At 37.1% G+C, this 9,284-nt stretch overlaps 1 pseudogene; it reads right to left on the bottom strand.

Moving 5' to 3' along the window:
• Positions 1–5,323: 5,323 nt before the first annotated feature.
• On the bottom strand, positions 5,324–5,631 carry LOC112863292 (small nuclear ribonucleoprotein G pseudogene; annotated as a pseudogene).
• Between the last annotated feature and the right edge of the window lie 3,653 nt (positions 5,632–9,284).

Genomic DNA, 9,284 nt, shown 5'->3' with positions numbered 1-9,284 from the left:
AGTGATTGGCTCAAAAATGGTGTGTGTTCTAAGCAGAGGCAATGCTTTATGCTCTCCATCTCCTTAATTCACGTGTGTGAAAAACTTCTTTCTCCTCCTGGATGAGACTAAGAAAGCATGTAGCCTTGGGCAGTGCTGGTGGTCTGAAAGTGGAAAGACAGACCACATGTGCTGATGATAGTATTTGTGTCCTGTATTCAGCTGCTTCTGCAGTCAAGTCTAAAGCAGCACTCTTCAGGTTTGTTATTTTGCTCGTTTGCTTGTTTAAGAGAATTTGTGTTGAGGCTTTTTGCTTTAACTAAAAAAAAGACCTTAATTTATTGATAATTTATTCACTCATCGCATAATCATGGAGCATGCACAAGTCAGGAGTTAGCTAGGCATTGTGGATATGGAAGAGAATAATCAGAGACAGTTCCCTGACTCACTGAGAGTTTCATGAAGCTCACAGTTGACCAGAAGACCACTGTTAGATTTCCCTGACATTGACTTTATGCTTGTCAGGACTTCTTCCAGGATTTCTGTTGGCAGATAACTTTGAGCCTGGGCTTCGTTTGTTAGGTCTCCCAGAGTGTCTACCAGTGGACATGCAAAGAATTCAATTTCTTGTCTGGAGCACTTCATAGTTATGAGCCGTTAGTTATATGGGCCATCTTACTCTGGTAGGTCTTGCTAGACTCTGGGTCTCAGCTATTACCTGTCATATATACCACTGCTATCCTAGCTTTAGTATGTTACTTCTCATGTTTTACTTTTTTTGCTGGTTTTTAGGGATCTTAAAAAATAAGGATTGAACAACGTTAAGGAGTCAGAAGGTAAGAAGGGAGGTGGGGACCTCTTATGAATTAGGAAAAGGTAGGTGCGTATTCATTTATCATACACAAATTCTTTCATAGAAGTATTTCAGAGGCACATTAGTGGAAAAAAGTAAAAAACAATGATCAGAAATTAACATTGATCCATAATTGTCCTCTCTGCTTCCTTCCCTCTTCATCTCTCTTCTCCTTCCCTCCCTTTCTCCTTTCCTTCCTTCTAAATGTATTTATTAAACCAATTCTTGGTACTGTTGTGGGTGCTGAAGTATAGCTCTAAACCTACAAATCCTTGTCATTATGAAACTTTGCATTTTAATGTAATAAGCGTTGAATTCAGAGCTTTTGCATGTAATTCCATTTGAACTTTGCAATAATTCACTTTTATGAATAATGGAAATGTAGTATAAGGAGTATGAGTATGTAGTTTGTTAAGGATCAGAGCAAGGGCAGAGGCAAGATTCTAAGCATGTCTGTAGCAGAAGAAATCAAGCTAAACACTTAAGTGCTATGAGGAAAAATTGAGCAAGGTATATGGAATACAGAGTGATGGGACTGAGAAAGTTTGAGTTCCAGAGGTACAGCAGTGATCTGAATTACGCCATGCAGAAACCAAAGGACAACTTTTGCAGGCAGAAGGAACCGCGTGTGCAGCAGGAACATACTGGATGTGTTTGAGACCAGAAAGTAGGGCAGTGCAAGCAGGGGCAGGGTTGCAGGAAAGGCGGTCACAGGCAGACAGAAGCCTCCTGATGAAGCATCTTATGGACCACAGTAAGGACTCTGGATTTAGATGATACCTGTCACTCTGATCCACTTCTAAAACACCAGCTTTTTCTGTTCAAGGTTCAGAGGGTTGGGAAAGAGTGAATCAGTGATAGGACTTTGAGAGCTCAGGGATTGGGTAAAACAGATGAGATAACAATGCTCCGGCTCTGGCCAAACTCACATCCCACAGTGTAACCACACCCTGCTTGGATTTCATTTCTATCTTTGAACCGGAGTCAGAGCAGGGCGGGAGTGGAGGGTCAGACTGCCTCCCTGTAAGAATTCTGTTCTGATCTCTTTCCACTCTCTGCCTGGGCAGAAAAAAAGGAAGATCAGCATGAGTGGGTGTGAGATCAGAGAATTATGCAGCTGATGCTCTGTTTAAAAGGAATTCCAGTGGTCACCCCCACTTCAAAATATCAGTGGGTATTTCTGCCAACACAAAGGCTGACACTGCAATTTTATACCGGCTTGTTCTTCATTTTATCAGGAAGTACCTTTGTATAAGTCTCTATAACTCAAATATATAAACCAAGTCCCTATATAATGTGATCTCTAACTTGTTCTTGCAGTTTAATGTACATCTCTCTGAAAGTATTGGATAATTTACAGTGCTTAGAAAAATCTTCACTGTTTGCTTTAAATGTTAGGCCTAAGAGTGATTTTCCTTCTTCTACATTTTCTTTGTTAAATGGGAATTCATTCTGTAGTAGAAAAAAGAAACTTTGTTAAATAAAGAAGACATCGTAAATTCTCTGTGTGAAAAACATTTAATACTAGAATTGGGGAAAGTTGAATGACAATACTCAGATTGGGGGTTGGCAGAACACAAGAATGGAATAGAATGGAATACAATAGAAAAGTATTCTGAGGGCCTAGAAGTTCTTTAAATCACTCCTGGTTGTTTTTTTTAACACGAGAAAATTAAGTTTGGAGAAGTTAAGCTCAAGTTTTAAGTTGTCTTCCAAACTTTAAATAACCTGTTCCCTCTGTTTTAACTTTTAGTTATGCTTGGTTTTGCCAAAGATAGTCATTTTGTTATGATTGTATTTTTGTAGATGTCTATGAATATTATGGTGGAGTGCCTCCCATGCGGTTGGTGATAGTATTTTGGAGAGATTTTGCCAGCTATTTGTTTTATATGTCTCTTTCTCCATGTTTATAGCTATATCTATGTGTCAGTCTGTATCTACTTTTTAAGCTGGAAGCCACAGAAAGAAATGTATTTTATATTGGAACTCAGCACACACACATACACACACGTGCACATACAACTAAAAGCTTTTTCTTCTCTTTGCTTATCTTTACTCTTCAGTTCTATTTTATTTTTTTCTATATAATTTAAGACCCTAGTCCCAACCCACTGAAATGATTTTACAACCCACTTATGGGTCTCAACTCATAATTAGAAAAGAAGGCATGATTTGGGGGAAAAAAATATATCATTGGCTAATGAGGAAAACCTATAATTGCTCCAGGCACTTTGGTGGTTACTGTCATAGATTCAACCCATTCTCTACTCCTCAGCTAGATAGGCAATGACCCTGGGTTTGATCTCAAATAGCATTTGTTATCTCCTTATCTGTTCATTCTTTGTGTCACTAATTGGCTGGATTAAGCTGATAGTACCAGAAAAAAATAGTCACAAATTCTTGAAGCACTCACTGTATAGTATAAGCTGTAAGTATATGCTTATAGCTATATGACTCTAGGTTTCAATAGCCAGAGAGAGGGAAATTAAGAGAGAGCAAAGTCCCATACTTCATTCACCTGTGAGGTTCAATCATCAGTCCAAAGTTCTCTTAGAGATTTCAACAAACTGTAAAGGCCTTAATCCTTCCACTACATTAAAGTCACAGGAATCCTGCAGAAGTTAATGGTTTTAGATGGAACTATAGCTTAAAATCTTTCAGAATACATACCATAGTTTTCCAACTATTTATTCATTAGACAGCATCACTATGTTGAAATTCACAGTAGGGAACAGCTCGTTTTTGCCAACTCAGTGTCTATGAAATCTTCCTCTGGTAATATAGTAACTCATGTTTCCTCTTGGGTACCATCTTTCCTGTCCCCTCTGTTCTTGCAGTGTGAGTCATGAAATCGGGGACCAATTCCCAGCCCTGTTTGCTGGATTTTGCTATACTTTCCTCCCTACTGCTGATTGCAATTGAACCCCAAAACATATGCAACCTCACGCTAACCTTCAGGACCAATACTCAGGAGAGGTAACAGTAATCCGAAGAATTCTACAAGGTAACATCATGATTTTTCTCCAAATTGGTTTCTGACATTGTGCCTCTCTTCTTTAAAAAAAATTTTTTTTTTTTACATTATTATTTATTTTTGAGAGACAGAGTCACAAGAGAATGAGACACAGAATCTGAAGCAGGCTCCAGGCTTTGAGCTGGCAGCACAGAGCCTGATGCAGGGCTCAAACTCGTGAACTGTGAAATCATGACCTGAGTGGAAGTCAGATGCTTAACCGACTGAGCCACTCAGGCACACCACCTCTGTTCTAATAATGGGCCACCCACCTTAAAACCTGGGCCCTGAGTCACTGCATGTAATTTGTCCCTGAATATCTGACGCATTACCTTCTTCTTCTTTGGTCCTGGAGACTTAGCTTGTGACTGCATCACTTGTCTGTCTACTGCTGACTTGACTTAACGGCCTCTCTTAGCTTTTCTTTAAGCTCCTGGAGGATTGGTCTGGACGCATTAGGCATTTCTTGGTTAGGAGTGTTCCTATTTCCTTGAAAAGGCCACCTGATGGACTACTTTCCCGGGCTACCACCTACTGTTTGTTGCGATGTTTCAGATACCCAGCATTGTCTTCTCACTGGGCTCTCAGAATCTGTTCCAAATATCTGCCCCACTCCCATGGATGAGTCTGTTATCAGAGCTGAGACCCTCTTTTTTTTCCTTGCTCTTAACCATATCTTGTGAATTCTCAAGATAGATGAAACTAACTTTTTGTTATCTTTCCCCATGTCCAACATAGTATCTTGTTCAGGAAATTGTTGAATAAGCATGTGCATTTGAAAATTAGTATCACTTATCACAGTTGTCATTTTGTTTAGGGAGTCAGACTCACAAAAGGAAAATGTGTACCTTGGAAACTTCTATGTGGGAAAAACTTGGGAAGAATGAGTCTACTTCTTCAAGATTTATTATGAAATAATAAAATTATGTAGCAAGAGAGAATGCAGGACAAAATACTGCTGTAATTGCTTTAAATGCAGCATCATGGGCTATTTGCATTTTTGCCAATTCTGCTTAAGCACCAGCATATTAAAACTAGCTTTCAAGGAGCTTCCTGTTTCAGCACAAAGGCAGGCATGCAAACAAATAATTGGAATATAATGTAATGGTGGAGAAGTGGAATGAGAGACAAACTATCTGAGTAAGTGAGCCATGAAGGCTTCACAAATGGGGATAAGAATTCACTGGATGAAGAGGAAAAGAGAGGCATTGCAGGCAGAGAATAGCTTGAGCAAAGGCACAAAGTTGTGAAAGTGCCAGGCATGCTGAAGGAATTAGCGAATGGCCTACTGTGGCTCCAGAACAACACATATTGGGAAAGGGGTGCTGGGGTGAAGTGACAAGAAACGTAAGTTGGGACGAAGTGATGGGAGAACTTTATAGGTCAGGAAGAGGATTTTGGACCTGATCTTAGCAGAGTTTTAAGTGTTTCAATTTCAATAAAAAATTTAATATGACAAATGTTCACAACCTGAATTTTTATGTCCCTGTGAAACAGGCCCTTTGTAAAATAGACATGTGGAAATGATTGATTTCTCTGCTGAACACAGCCGTTATTTCTGCTCGTTCCAATGTTTCTCATGTGATAATACTGCTTCCTTGTATTACCACCTTTCCAGTGCTGTTCAGTTGCTACAAGTTGTGATCACTACACATTCATCTATCACAAGACCCATAAAGAAATCAAATCCCCTCAGTATTCCTTGGATATGTCTGCTACTGTTCAATTTCAACGATAACTTCTTGTTCTTAAATTTTTTCAACTCAGAAGGGTGGGTTTTGCTCATGGTGTCTGTTTAGTGGGCCTAGAGCGGCCTTGAAATGGAAATCATGGTCTCCTTCACACGCCTGCTGCAACATCAGAGTTTTTTAGAGGAAAGTGGCTTGGATTCTTCCAACAATCTTCCTTCCAGGCTAATCTATCTGGGACACTCAGCCCTGGGTCTTGTTAGAGGAAACTGTTGCCCTCTGGGTCATTGCCACCTCTCACTCACGCTCTTCAACCTTAGCTAAATCATTCATCACATGCCCCTTTTAGATTCCATGTCAGAGATTGCATTTGAATCTGTAGACCGCTTTGGGTAGTACTGACATTTAACAATATTAATCCCTGCAGTCAATGAATACAGGATGTCTTCCTATGTGTTGTGTCTTGTTTAATTCCTTTCAACAATGTTTTGTAGTTTTCAGTATAAAAATCTTTCACCACTTTAGTTAATTTACTCCTAAGTATTTCATTCTTTTTGGTTCTGTTATAAATGGAACTATTTTCCTAATTTCCTTTTCAGATAGTTCACTGGCCGTGTATAGAAACACAAGATTTTTGTATGTTGATTTTGTATCCTGCAACTTTACCAAATTTATTTATTCTAAATAACAGGTTTTTTTTTTTTTTTTCTCTTTTTAATAGGGTCTTCAGGGTTTTCTATTTATAACATCATGTTGCCTGCAGACAGGAACCATTTTACTTCTTCCTTTCCAAATTGGGTGCCTTTGATTTCTAGTTCTTGCTTAACTTCCCTGGCTAGGATTTTCAGTTCGATGTTAAGTAGAAGTGGTGAGACTGGGGGCGTTCCTTGCCTTGTTCATGATCTTAAGGGAAAAGCTTTCAGTTTTTCACTACTGAGTATGATGTTAGCTGTGAGCTTGTCATATTCGGCCTTTATTATGTTGAGGTACATTCCTTCTACACCTACTTTGTTGGGAGTTTTTATTATAAAGCATTGTTGGATTTTTTCAAATGCTTTTTCTGCATTTTTTGAGATGATCATATGCTTTTTTATTCTTTATTCAATTAATGACTTTTTAATTCATTAATTAATTCATTAATTGACTTTTGTATATTGAACATGCTTGTTTTGCAGGGATAAATCCCACTTGGTCATGCTGTATAATCATTTTAATTTGCTGCTGGATTAGATTTACTAGTATTTTATCGAGGGTTTTTGCATCTGTATTCACCAAGAATTTTGGCATGTAATTTTCTTGTGGTGTTTTGTCTGGCTTTGGTATAAAGGTATTGATTAATAGCCTCTTGAAATGAGTTTAGAAGGGTTCCCTCAATTTTTTTTGGAAAGGGATTGGCATTAATTTTTTAAATGTTTGGTAGAATTAATCAGTGAAGCTATCTGGTTCTGGGCTTTCTTTGTTGGGAGGTTTTTGATTACTGATTCAATCTCTTTACTGGTTATAGGTCTGTTCATACTTTCTATTTCTTTATGATTTAGTCATAGTAGGTTGTATGTTTCTATGACTTTATCCATTCTTCTAGCTGATCCAATTTGTTGGCATATAATTGTTCATAGCAGTGTCTTATAATTCTTGTCATTTCTGTGGTATCAGTTGTAATGTCTCTTCTATCATTTCTGATTTTACTTATTCAAGCTTCTCTCTTTTTTTTTTTTACTCTAGCCAAATGTTTATCAGTTTTGTTTATCTTTTCAAAAAACAACACTTAGTTTTGTTGATTTTTTCTTATTGTTTTTCTATTTTCTATTTTGTTTATTTCTGCTCTTTGTTGTTTCCTTCCTTCTGCTACCTTTGGATTTAGCTTCTTCTTCTTTTTTAGCTCCTTGAGGTATAAAGGACATTGTTTATTTGAGATCTTTCTTCTTTTTTAATGTAGGCATGTATCACTATGAACTTGTGTTTTAGTAATGCTTTTGTGGTATCCCATAAATTTGGTGTGTTGTGTTTTTGTTTTTGTTTGTCTCAGGTATTTTTCTAATTTCCTTTTTGATTTCTTCTTTGAACCAGTGGTTGTTCAAGGGTATGTTGTTTAATTTTCACATTTGTGAATTTTCCAATTTTCCTTTTTCTTTTGATTTCTAGTTTCATTTCATTGCTGTCAGGAAAGATATATGGTATGATTTCAATCTTCTTAAATTTGTTAAGACTTGTTTTTTGACCTCACATGTGATCTAACCTGGAAAAAGATTTGTGTGTGCTTGAGAGGAATGTGTATCTATTGTTATTGGATGCAATGTTCTGTACATGTGTTAGGCCCACTTGCTCTATAGTGTTATTCAAGCCTTCTATTTCTTTCTTTATCTTATGTGAAGATGTTCTCGTTCATTATTGAAAATGGGGAATTGAAGTCTCCTACTATTGTTGTATTTCTGCTTATTTCTCCCTTCAGCTTTGTCAATGTTTAGTACATATACTTAGGTGCTCTGACATTGGGCACATATATATTTCTAATTCTTGTATCTTCCTTTTATGATTATATAATGTCCTTCTTTGTCTCTTGTGACTATTTTTCACTTAAAGTCTACTTGCTCTGATGTAATATTGCCACTCATATTCCCTTTTAGTTATTGTTTGTACCAACTTCCTATCCTTTCACTTTTGGCTTCTATGTGTCCTTAAATCTAAAATGACTTTCTTGTAGACAGCATATAGTTGGGCTTTATTTTTAATCCACTTAGCCACTTTATCTCTTTTGATTGGAGGCATAGTCTGTTTCATTTAAAGTAATCATTGAGAGGGAAGGCTTTATAACTACCATTTTGTTAGTTATTTTCTTTTAAGATAAGTTAAACAGTTACAAAATCAATGGTGCAGACACTTTTGTGAGTTTAATAAAAATGAATTACTAGGGAAATGAGAAAAAAACCAAACATGAAAAATATAAGCCCTAATTGCTATATCAAATTAGTATAAAAGTTTTTAAACACTTAATCTTAGTTTCTGTATTTATCTCTTAGAGGATGAGTCCTAAATAGTTTGCAAACCAGCACTGGCCAGTAGACCATATTTTGAGTAGTATCAGTCTAGAAGGGAAGACAGAAATCAATCAACTAAGAACACAAATAATGACCCTAGATCAAATTTTACTAAGAGTTTTGATTAAAAACCATAAAATCCTTGCAGAGGAGACCAAGATGGCATTTCTGAAGAAATGAACTCTAAGCTGAGTGTAATGCATGAATGTGAATTAATCATGAAAAAGTATATTTTGACTAGAGTCTAATGACAGGAGGAAACCATTCACGGAAATAGAACTACATGTGCAAAAACCTTGTGGTGAGGAGGAGCTGACTATGTGTCTGGAATTGTGTTAAGCACTTTGTGTGTTTTCTCATTTAATCTCAACAGTCCTATAAGGTCATTCTTATCTTCCCATTCATGTTCTCTCTCTTAACATGTCTCCTTTACCTGTATTACAGATGAGGAACCTGAGGAGTAGAAATGTGAAATGACTTACTCAAAACACATTGCTCGCTAGTAAGGCATAGAGTTGGACTTGGATTCCAAGAGTACTTGAGGCCACCATCTTTCTTTTACCCACTGTGCTATGCTACTATCATATTTAATCCAAATAGTGCATTTTTCAACCCTGTAGCCATTTGCTTCTTAGCAGTCCTCAAGAGCCACCTTAATTTCACCATCTTCCTTGGTAAAGCCAGAACCTATAATCAGCTTTGTCACACTCCCAAAC

This window comes from Puma concolor, chromosome B4 (genome assembly GCF_028749965.1).
Source record: "Puma concolor isolate L17-30 chromosome B4, mPumCon1.1.hap2, whole genome shotgun sequence".
Lineage (NCBI taxonomy): Eukaryota > Metazoa > Chordata > Mammalia > Carnivora > Felidae > Puma > Puma concolor.
Note: the sequence above shows the minus strand (reverse complement) of the source record. Positions and strands in the feature narration are given on the sequence as shown.